The sequence below is a fragment of the Otolemur garnettii genome, unplaced genomic scaffold, assembly GCF_000181295.1.
Source record: "Otolemur garnettii isolate 467f Iridium unplaced genomic scaffold, OtoGar3 scaffold00046, whole genome shotgun sequence".
NCBI classification, from domain to species: domain Eukaryota; kingdom Metazoa; phylum Chordata; class Mammalia; order Primates; family Galagidae; genus Otolemur; species Otolemur garnettii.
Genome location: NW_003852441.1, coordinates 2,883,254 through 2,894,800, shown reverse-complemented (window position 1 = coordinate 2,894,800; position 11,547 = coordinate 2,883,254). Strand labels below are relative to the sequence as shown.

General features: G+C 48.2%; 1 long non-coding RNA gene across 1 annotated transcript in view; it reads right to left on the bottom strand.

Moving 5' to 3' along the window:
- The window catches only part of LOC111725678, a 7,442-nt gene extending 2,152 nt beyond the window's left edge, over nucleotides 1-5,290 (bottom strand). Inside the window, exons 1-2 of the long non-coding RNA XR_002773685.1 lie at nucleotides 4,846-5,290; nucleotides 2,433-2,500 (exon numbers count right to left, since the gene is read on the bottom strand). This is a non-coding gene — a long non-coding RNA (uncharacterized LOC111725678). The remainder of the gene's footprint in view (nucleotides 1-2,432; nucleotides 2,501-4,845) is intronic.
- Nucleotides 5,291-11,547: the final 6,257 nt, after the last annotated feature.

The following is an 11,547-nucleotide window of genomic DNA, read 5'->3' as shown; positions in this document are numbered from 1 at the left end:
TTTTTTTTTCCCTAAGAGTCTTACTCTGTTGCCCTGTGTAGGGTGCTATGATATCATAGCTCACAGCAACCTCAAACTCTTGGGCTTCAGTGACCCTCTTTCCTCAGCCTCCAGAGTAGCTAGGACTACAAGTGCCCACCACAGTACCTGGCTAGTTTTTAGGAAAGACAGGGTCTCACTCTTAACTCAGGCTGGTCTCAAACTCTTGATATCAGATTGTGCACTGGCCTCAGCCTCCTAGAGTGCTAGGATTATAGATGTGAGCCACTGAGCATGGCTTTTTCTTGAGAGTGGTCAGGGCACCCAAGGAAAGAGGTGGCATTGGGGGCACAGCCCCCAAATCGCCTCATATCCCAAACGCTACAGTTGGAAAGACCACGCTGGGGCTGCCTTGTTTTCCACGTATCTTCACAAAAAACCGCAGCTCAAACTATTAAGTAGGGGATGTGCCTTTCCTGAATCTGAAGGGACCTAATGCAGCGAGCAGCATGTCTCCTCGTGGCTGTGGCCTGCGGCTGGGCCAGGCTGTGAACAGTCTTTACAAGAGGGGAGAGGTCTGGCCTCCCCCATTCCACAGTCAAGGACACAGAACTGTCTAAAAGGGGATGTGGGAAATAATTTCTAGCATCTTCCACTAAGTGATGTACAATTTAGGGACAAGAGTAGACGGTCCTCAGGTTGGACTGGTCTTCACCTGTGTCCAGCAGAATAATTAATGGAGAACCAGGATTCCTGGACCCCGTTCCACCTCTGCTGTCCTGCATCCCTATCAGGCGGGGCAAACCACTTCACAGCCTCAGTGAGATGACGTGGTTGGACCTCATGGTGGTATCACACTGCTCTAGCCTGAGGGTGGCGGACTTGTTTAGAAGGTTATCAGATAAGCCCTTCTGCTCAGTAGCTACAATGGGCTCACCAAGCTACACAGGAGGGCCCAGAGAAGCACTTTGCTGGAAGACAGGAGACACGGTCTGTATGACCGTAGGTAAAGGTTCCATTTTTTTTTTCCTTAGAGATAGAGTCTTGCTTTATTCCCTCTGTAGAGTGCCGTGGCATCCCACAGCTCATAGCAATCTCCAGCTCTTGGGTTTAGGTTATTCTCTTGCCTCAGCCTCCCGAGTAGATGGGACTATAGGCGCCTGCCACAACACCTGGCTATTTTTTTTTTGCAATTTGGCTGGGGCTGGGTTTGAACCCGCCACCCTCAGTATATAGGGCCAGTGCCCAACCTACTGAGCCACAGGCACCAACCCTTGAGGTTCTATTTTGTTTTTACTGGTAAAATGTAGAAAAATATCAGTAGAATAGGGTGACCAAGAAGGACAAATGAGATTCCATGTTATCTATGTATACTCCTTCTCCAAAGAAAATTTTTTCTTTTTTTTTTTCTTTTTTTTGAGACAGTCTCACCTTGTCACCCTCAGTACAGTTCCGTGGCATCACAGCTCACAGCAACCTCAAATTCTTGGGCTTAAGCAATTTTCTTGCCTCAGCCTCCGGGGTAGCTGGGACTACAGGCCCCTGCCACAATGCCCAGCTATTTTTTGGTTGCAGTTGTCATTGTTGTTTAGCAGGCCCAGGCCGGGTTCGAACCTGCCACCTTTTGGTGTACGTAGCTGGTACCCTACTCACTGAGCTACAGGTGCTAAGCCTCCAAAGAAAAATTTGAGATACTGAACACAATATATAACGGGCCAGGTGCAGTGGCTCACCCTTGTAATCCTATCACTCTGGGAGGATGAAGCAGGTGGATTGCTTGAGCTCAGAAGTTCAAGACCATCCTGAGCAAAAGTGAGACCTCATCTCTACTAAAAATAGAAAAACTAGCTTGGCATTGTGGCAGGCCTCTATAGTCCTAACTACATGAGAGGCTGAGGCAAATGATTGCTTTAGCCCAGGAGTTTGAGGTTGTTGTGAACTATGATATCATGGCATTCAACCCAGGGTGACAGAGTGAAACTTTGTCTCAAAAAAAAAAAAAAAGTGTGTGTGTGTGTATGTATATGTATATCTATAAAATGAAAGATGACAAATTCATCTTACAAGAAGGGGAAAAAAGATATAACCAGGAGGCTCATGGCATCGCAGGACTCATTCTGCAGTCTCGTCCATGGGCTACAGGGGTTACAGACTTGGCCCTAAAGCTTTCTGTGGCCAAAGCAAAGAGAGAACTATCATCAGTTAGCCCATTTTCAGTACCCAGAGAGTAAAAACAATTCAGCTGTTTAGGAGAAGGGACTTCCTACTAGGATGTGGGAGAGAGTTCTCTGAGAGGACATGGTGAGACGCAGTGAGCAGCATGATCAACAGGGCTCTAATTATAATCCAGTGGTCAGTTTCAGATACTTCCAGGTGTCAGATAACAAGCAGGAAGTGCTGTGGAAGCCAGGAATCCTGAGTAAATGAGCCACCCCCTCACCAGAGACTCCTACCTCACGGCCGCATACAGAGCACTGTGATTGCAATGGCCGCTGACTCCTCCTACATCGAAAGTCACCACCTGTGGAGAAACACAGGGTTTGCACCGTGACTATCTGAATGTTTTATCCACTGGCCAACCTCAGAGTAGCTGTCTCCGTTCCCTGGGGAAGGAAAGGAGAGAGCAGAGCCTGAAACTTTCCAAATTCAAGGTACATCTGATGACTTCTGAGCACATCAGTGGTGTGTGACGACTGCTTTGGTCAACTGCGTGGAGACAGCTGCCATCGGTTTGACTGTTTATTCTTGTTCCTGACCGGTGGAGCAGAGTGGAATTCAGCCACAGCCAGAACGAGGGTTCAGAGTATCCTTGCTCCTTATCTGCTTAGCCATTTATTAGCACACTCAGTGTTCCTGGCTGGCTGCTCTGTGAACTTCGGTCATGCAGACGAGGCCTGATTTATTTGCTTTCTTTTCCTCATGCCGCACTGAGGGCACAAAAGCTTTGAGAACAAAGTCCACCATGCCCTGGGGTTGAGTTCATGGAAAAAGCATATTTATTCATAGACTGCCTCTGTTTCCATTTTCAGAGATTTATCACCATCTATTAACCACAAGCTCAGTGTGGGTTCCATCACTTCATTTCTGCAGAGATGGATTAAAAAACCAAAGGATCATTTGAATAACAATAATAATAATAAGGATAACGTGAATACTAAAAGAAATTTAAGAAAGAAAGTAGGATTCAGCAAAAGAAATAGTTTGGTTGGTTAGGGGGACAGTAAGAGGCAACCTGTCCCCAAGGAAGAAGGTGACCCCTCAGGAAGACGAAGGAACCTGGAACTGGATTGGAATAGCTGGGGAGGTCCTTCTAGTTTTAAACCGTAAAACTTGTTGACTTTATGTATAGAAAACTCTTTGTTATATAAGAGCAGTAACACTCTTTGAGCACAGGACTGACCCTGTCTTATACCTGAGGACGTTGAGGGGACAGAGGCTGAAGCTGGGGTCACCTTGCCTATGAGTGGTGCAGCTGGTCTTAGGGCTTGGATCTGTCTGGCTCCAGAGTCCAAGCTCTTTGCCAGCATCCCCCTTGCAAGAAGGTGTGCTGGGACCGGGCCCAGGGGCTCGGGTGCCTGTAGTCCCAGCTAATGGGAGACTGAGGCAAGAGAATCAGTTGAGCCCAGGAGTTTGAGGTTGCTGTGAGCTGTAAGCTATGTCGCCACGGCACTCTACCAAGGACAGCAAAGTGAGACTCTGTCTCAAAAAACAAAAAAAAGATAATGTTCATGCTTCTCCCACTTCTTTCCAACTGCTTTTATGTTCAGTTTATCATTTTGCTCTTTGGGTTGCTGGAAGACGGCTGAGCCAGTAACCCACAAGATGGCTGTTTTTCTAAAGGTTTTGATGACAGTTATAATAATACTTAACTGTTCTTCTGTCATCTTGGTATGGTCAAAAAAAAAAAATAATAATACTAGTTTACTGAGGGGTCAGGCATGGTGGCTCATGTCTATAATCTTAGCCTCTGGGAGGCCAAGGCAGATGGATCACCTAAGCCAGACGTCCTCAAACTACGGCCCACAGGCCACATGCTGCCCGCCTAGGACATTTATCTAACTCTCCGGGTGTTTTTGCCGCCGCTGCCCATCTTGCTTAGCATTCGACTCGTCCCAGGGCCCACAGTTCAGCCCTCCAACAGACTGAGGGACAGTGAACTGGCCCCCTGTTTAAAAAGTTTGAGGACCCCTAAAGAAGAACCTGGCTTTCTCTGAGGTTCCACAGCCCACAGCCCCTTCTCACTGATATCCTCTTCCTATGGTCTGTTCACAGGAGTGCTGTTTAGTGAGTCTCACTTGCTGAGGTCGGTTTATGGACCCTGGTCTAAGCTCACGAGTTTGAGACAAGCCTGTGCCAGAGCGAGACCTCATCTCTAAAAACAGCTGGGCGGGCTCCTGTAGTCTTGTAGAGAATTGCTTGAGCCCAAGACTTGAGGATGCTGTGAACTATGATGCCACCACAGCACTCTATGGAGGGCAACAAAATGAGACTCTGTCTCAAAAAAAAAAAAAAAGAAAGTTAACTGAGGTTACTGAGGCAGGCAGTGAAGGTCAGACTTTTCATATCTGTGATGATGAACTGTATGCAATGCCCAGACGAGACCATGGACAAGTTTGTAATGAGGTTCTCGCCAAAGCGGTAAAGCAAGGATCTTGCCGACTGAGCCAAGTGTAGCTACTGCATTCGCAGGCCACCCTCCCCTACCCACAGCACAGTCCTGGCTAGAAACAGAGCAGTGCCTCTGCTGCTCTGGGTCAGGCCGACACCCTCTGCCCCAGCAAGAGAACCAAATGTGAGAGGCACAGAGACAGTGGAAACACAGAAAACAATGTCCAATCACCAAATATTCACTGGGCACCAATGTACCGTGGCCACAGGAGACTCTCTGGAATCCGGCCTTTGGGAGATTTGGGAACATCATGAAGAGCCCACACCAGACCAGGTGAATTCTGGGTAATCTCCAGATGGTCTCCTGGGGACAGAGAGGTTCTGCCTTGGGAATAGTCCCCTTTGTTAAAGCTGAGTTGCTGTCTGACAGAGCCTTCTGCCTTCTGTCTTACACCATCATTGCATAGTTTCCATGGGTGAAGTGCTCAGCAGAGGGAGACTTTCCTAGGGCCAGGCAGTCAAAGTGGAGCTGTGTTTTTAGTAGTGAAAATGGAACTGGTAGGCACTGCTCTGGGCATTGCTTAATTGTGCAGGAAATGATTAACTGTGTCAGGAAGTCTCAAAACAAAGTTTCAGAGTAACCAGATCAAACAAGACTGAGGCAGAACCAGTTCCAACCAGTTAGAACTAAGATGGTAGAGAAATTGACCACTTCTTGACCTTCTGGCTTCCTTATAAACTAAGGAAGCCTCTGACTCCCTTCATACGCTTGATGCCATGTTACTTCCTGAATGGCCATATTTAGTCAAAAAGGGCATTCATGGTGCCCTAAATCTGGGAAAACACTACTCCTCTCCAAGAAAGAGCATGAATATTCTGCCCCTTGTTTAGCATATAATTAAGCTGTTGCTTAAATAGACTAAAGGAACCGGGGGCCAGCTCTCTTCTGCAGGAAGGAGGGTCTACTCTCTCTGTGAAGTAGACTTTCTGTATTTCTGATACATCTCACTTTCACTTTCTTTTATTTATTTATTTATTTTTTGAGACAGAGCCTCAAGCTATCCCCCTGGGTAGAGTGCCGTGGCATCTCAGCTCACAGCAACCTCCAACTCCTGGGCTCAAGCGAGTCTCCTGCCTCAGCCTCCCAAGTAGCTGGGACCACAGGCGCCCACCACAATGCCCAGCTAATTTTTTTTTTGGTTGCAGCCATCATTGTTGTTTGGCGGGCCCGGGCTGGATTTGAACCCACCACCTTGGGTGTATGTGGCTAGTGCTTTAGCCACTTGAGCCACAGGCGCCGCCCACTTTCACTTTCACTTTCACCGTCAGCTAACTCCTGAATTCCTTCTGTGTGAAGCCAGGAACCCACCTGGACTTGCAGTAGCTGCCAGCATTGGCCTTGGGAGTAACGTCCCTGTGTCAGTAACATGTGTTTCCATTTCCTCCAACCTGCCAATCCCTGGACTGCACCCCTTCAGTGCCAACCTCAGGTCCCAGAAAAAATGAAATTTATTCTTGGAAGGGTCATCACTTCAGTGTGACTGAGGCTCCAGAGTAAGAATTCTTGGTAGGATCAATAATCTTCCCCCCAAATGTGTCCTAATCCCTGGAACCTGTCATTGTGACATGGGAAGATCATCCTGGATTAGTTGGTGAGCCTGATGTAACCCCAAAGGTCCTTATAAGAGGGACAGAAGAGGGTCGGGGTCAGAGGAGGCCACGTGCCAGCAGAAGCAGAAACTGGAGTGATAACTTTGGAGACTGAGGAAGAGGCTGCAACCCAAGAAACACAGGCAGCCATGAGGAGCGGAACACGGTGAGAAAACGGATCCCCCACCCCCACCCAAGCCTCCAGAAGGAGCTGCCTGCAGACACCTTCATCTTAGCACAGTGAAACTGATTTGGGACATGCGAGGAAACCAAGAGTGGGGTAGGTTTGGGATTGTGGCAGTGCACCACTATGCAGGCGATATTGCTAACGGGGTGGGGGTGGGGCTGTGTGTGTAGAAACAGAGTTTGAGGGCTTGGCGCCTATGGCTCAAGCGGCTAAGGCGCCAGCCACATACACCTAAGGTGGCGGGTTCGAATCCCCAGCCCGGCCGCCAAATAACAATGATGGCTGCAACGAAAAAATGGCCAGGCGCTGTGGCGGGCGCCTGTAGTCCCAGCTACTTGGGAGGCTGAGGCAGGAGACTTGCTTGAGCCCAGGAGTTGTAGGTTGCTGTGAGCGTGATGCCATGGCACTCTACCCAGGTGGATAGCTTGAGGATAGCCGTCTCAAAAAAACAGAGTTTGAGGGAACTACTTTTTGTTCAATTTTGCTTTGAACCTGAAACTGCCTCAGCCTCCCGAGTAGCTGGGACTACAGGCGCCCGCCCCAAAACCCAGCTATTTTTTGTTGCAGTTTGGCCAGGGCCTGGTTTGAACCTGCCACCCTCGGTATATGGGGCTGGTCCCTTACTCACTGAGCCACAGGCACTGCCCCTGAAACGGCTCTTTTAAAAAGTCTATTTAGGCTCGGCACCTGTGGCTCAAGTGGCTAAGGCGCCAGCCACATACACCTAAGGTGGTGGGTTTGAATCCAACCCGGGCCCACCAAGCAACAATGACGGCTGCAACCAAAAAATAGCTGGGTGTTGTGGCGGGCGCCTGTGGTCCCAGCTACTTGGGAGGCTGAGGCAGGAGACTCGCTTGAGCCTAGGAGTTGGAGGTTGCTGTGAGCTATGATGCCACAGCACTCTACCCAGGGGGACAGCTTGAGGCTCTGTCTCAAAAAAAAAAAAAAAAGTCTATTTTAAAAAATTTATAGGCCAGGTGCTGTGGCTCAGACCTATAATCCTAGCACCCTGGGAGCCTGAGGTGGGAGGATTGTTTGAGCTCAGGAGCTGGAGTTATGGTCAGCTAGACTGATGCCACGGCACTCTAGCCTGGGACAGAAGTGTGAGACTCTGTGAGAAAAAACCTGGTTCTGATCTTACTCTTGCATGCAACAAAATGAGGGTAGGGCGGGGAAGACCAAAGTCTACCCTCATGTCTAACACGAGAGAAGGGCAGCACCTTGCATAAGTCACAGAACTTTACCACCACAAGTCATTTCAGTCTAAAACGTTTTGGTTTACTTGTGTGAGAGATCAGGAAAGTAATACCTGCCCTCTGTTCATTGCTGGGTTGAGGTGAAGATAAAATAAAACCACATGACTGTGTTAAAAACTGTACAGCAGTAAATGCCTGAGTGTCTTAACTCCAAGTCCACTGCTGTGAGATGGAGCCAGTGGCATCTGGCTGGAAGATATCAGAAGGGTGTGAAGGGCAGGCCCTCTGCTAGGGGGTTTCAGGGACCTCAGCTCAGTCCCTTTGGAAACTCCAAGCCTTTGTTTCTTCCTCACCCTGCGCCTTCTTATGACCTCCCCCTTCCTCTCTGCTGTGAGTAGGTGGAGCTGAACTGTGTCCAGCTCCTTGGACCTTGGCAGGTTTGTGCATGACAATGGTGGCAGCTGAAGCTCTTTACAGAACTGCGTCCACTTCTCTTTGTTCCTAACCTGCAGATGTCTCTGTCCAAATGAACCTGCAGATGTCTCTGTCCAAATGAACCTGCAGATGTCTCTGTCCAAATGAAATTCTACCCAGACCCCAACAAGCCAAAGAGCAAGGACAGGGCTGCTGTGGTTGCAAGAACATTGGTTCTCACCGAGAGGCAGTTTTGGCTCAGGGGCCTGTGGTGATGTCTGGGGACAGTTCCATTGTCACAGTGGAGGAGGGGCTGCTACTGACATCTAGTGGGAAGCCAGGGAAGCAGCTACACATGACGCAGTGCACAGGCCACCCCAGCACTACCCAGGCCCATGTGACGGCAGCACTGCTGCCCAGACATCCTGCTCTGAGGGAGAGGGATGCAGTGACCCACAGGTGCTCAGGTATAGAGGGCAGCGGGAGCCCAGCAGGGCAAGCAGGGTTCACAGCTAAGAGAAGGGTGACATGGAAGATCTAAGAGCCGGCCCTATGCCAGAAGCTCCAGGACAGCACACTGTACCTAAGTACTGCGGTCCAGTGTCGTCAGGTGGGAATGTGATGTGGTAGGGAGAACACTGGGCAGGACGAGGACACCTGAGCTCCAGCCCCCTGCTCACTATGTGACCGTGGGCAGGACTGTGTGACCCCTGCTTACTGCCTGATTGTGCATCATCAGTGATGCCTGGGATAGTTCTGGGATGTAGCTGCTGACCTCCTGAGAGCCCTTCTAGCACTGAAATCTAGTTTGTCACAAGCTATTTATTTTTCTCCCCATCCCCTGGACTGAGGTCTGACAAAAAGTGTATATACAGAGGGTGCCAAAAAATGTATTCACATTTTAAGAAATGAAAAAAACTATTGAAATTGTAATGATACATGCTGGTAATGAAAGAAGAGCACAAGTCACATCCGGGCGCCTCTTGTAATTGCAGAAGTCAAATGTGACTTGAATATTACAGGCTACACATTAGCTCTCCAGAACTTACTCACCTTTAATTAAAAATTCTTACTATTTTTTTCTTTTTTAGCAACTCTGTCACCCTAGCTAGAGTGTAGTAGTTGGGTCATAGCTCTCTGCAACCTCAAATTCCTGGGCTCAAGTGATCCTCCTGCCTCAGCCTTCTAAGTAGCTGAGATAACAGGCACACATCCCCACTCCAGCCTGAAGTCTTTATTTTTTATTTTGTTTCATTGCCCAGGTGTTAATTGATCCTCCCACCCCTCGCCTCACAACGTGCGGGGATTACAAGTGTGAGCCACTGATTCCCCCCAGTTTCCCCCACCCTTCAGTCCCCAATGACCTCCTCCACCTTCCTACTCTTTGTTTCTATGAGTTTGACTTCTTTTTATCCACATATAGGTGAGATCATACAGTATTTTCTTTCTGGGTTTCGATTATTTCACTCAGCATAATGTCCTTCAGGTTTATTTACATTGTTGCAAATGGCAGAATTTCCTGGTTTTCTGTTTTTTTTAATTTTTATTTATTTATTTTGCAGCTTTTGGCCGGGGTCAAGACTGAACCCGCCACCTCCGATATATGGGACCGGCGCCCTACTCTTTTGAGCCACAGATGCCACCCTATTTTTATTTTTTTGAGACAAAGTCTCACTATGTTGCCCTCAGCAGAGTGCTGTGGTTTCACAGCTCACAGCAACCTCAAACTCTTGGGCTTAAGTGATTCTCTTGCCTCAGCCTCCCAAGTAGCTGGGAATACAGGCGCCCACCACAAAGCCCGGCTATTTTTTGGTTGCAGTTGTCATTGTTGTTTGGCAGGCCTGGGCTGGGTTTGAACCTGCCAACCCCGGTGTATGTGGCTGGCTCCCTGGCCCCTGAGCTACGGGCACCAAGCCTATTTTCAGTTTTGTTGTTGTTGTTGTTGCTGTTTTTTTGTAAAGACAGAGTCTCACTTTATTGCCCTCAGTAGAGTGCGGTGGTGTCACACAGCTCACAGCAACCTCCAGCTCTTGGGCTCAAGCCAGTCTTTTGCCTCAGCCTTCTGAGCAGCTGGGACTACAGGCGCCTGCCACAACGCCTGGCTATTTTTTGGTTGTAGTTTGGCCGGGGGCTGGGTTTGAACCTGCCACCCTGGGTATATGGGGCCGGCACCCTACTCACTGAGCCACAGGTGCCACCCTCTTTCAGTTTTTTAAGGGACTCCCATACTGTTTTCCATAATGGCCATACCAATTTACAATCCCATCAACAGTGTCCAAGAGTTCTCTTTACGTCCTTACCAATGCTTATCATTTGATTTTGATAATGGCCATTCTGATAGGTGTGAGGTGATTTCTCATTGTGATTTCTTTTTTTTTTTTTTTTAAACAGAGCCTCAAGCTGTCCCCCTGGATAGAGTGCCATGGCATCACAGCTCACAGCAACCTCCAACTCCTGGGCTCAAGCAAGTCTCCTGCCTCCGCCTCCCAAGTAGCTGGGACCACAGGTGCCCACCACACGCCTGGCTATTTTTTGGTTGCAGCCATCATTGTTGTTTGGCAGGTCCGGGCTAGATTCAAACCCGCCACCATAGGTGTATGTGGCTGGCGCCTTAGCCACTTGAGCCACAGGGGCCGATCCCTCATTGTGATTTCAAGATGCATTTCTCTGATGATTAGTGATGTTGAGCATTTTTCATATACCTGTTGTACAATTGTACGTTTTCTTTGTAACATTGACTGTTCAGGTTATTTGCTCATTTTTTTTTTTTTTGAGACAGAGTTTCAAGCTGTTGCTCTTGGTAGAGTCCTGTGATATCATAGCTCACAGCAACTTCCAACTCTTGGGCTCAAGCAATCCTCTTGCCTCAGTTTTTTTATTTTTAGTAGACACAGGGGTCTTGCTTTTTGCTCAGGCTGGTCTCAAACTCGTGAGCTCAAGCAATTCTCCTGCCTCAGCCTCCCAAGGGCTAGAATTACAGGCATGAATCACCATTCCCAGCTGGAGTTCCTTATATATTTTAGATATTAGTCCTCTATTGCTGCAGTCCCCAACCCCTCAACAACCCCCAACTTAGAACCTAATTACATACAGTATTCAATTGTTGTTTTGTATGTCTCCTTACCTAAATTCAAAATATGAGAATAGGTCTGTGTCTCACTTCCCTTTCTCATACAGTTCTTGGTATAAACAATGTATTTAAATACATAACAGTAAGGAATTGTTCTTCTCCTGTAGGCAAGGCGGTGTGGTAGGTAATTTGATAAGCACTAGCTGGTTGATAGAAATAGGTTCTACTTGGCTGAGCCAAAGGCAGATACAACAGCCCCTGGGGGCCGACACAAGCTAGAGAAGAGGCTGAAGACGGCAACTTTAGGAAACAGATTAAAGGTAAAAATGTATGGGTTGGGAGGAGAGCAAGGTATCCCAAGGGGACTCCTTCCCTTCAACATAGAAAAATACAGAATTTCATACTGGGAAATTTCAAACAGGAAAAAACTTCTTTTTTTTTTT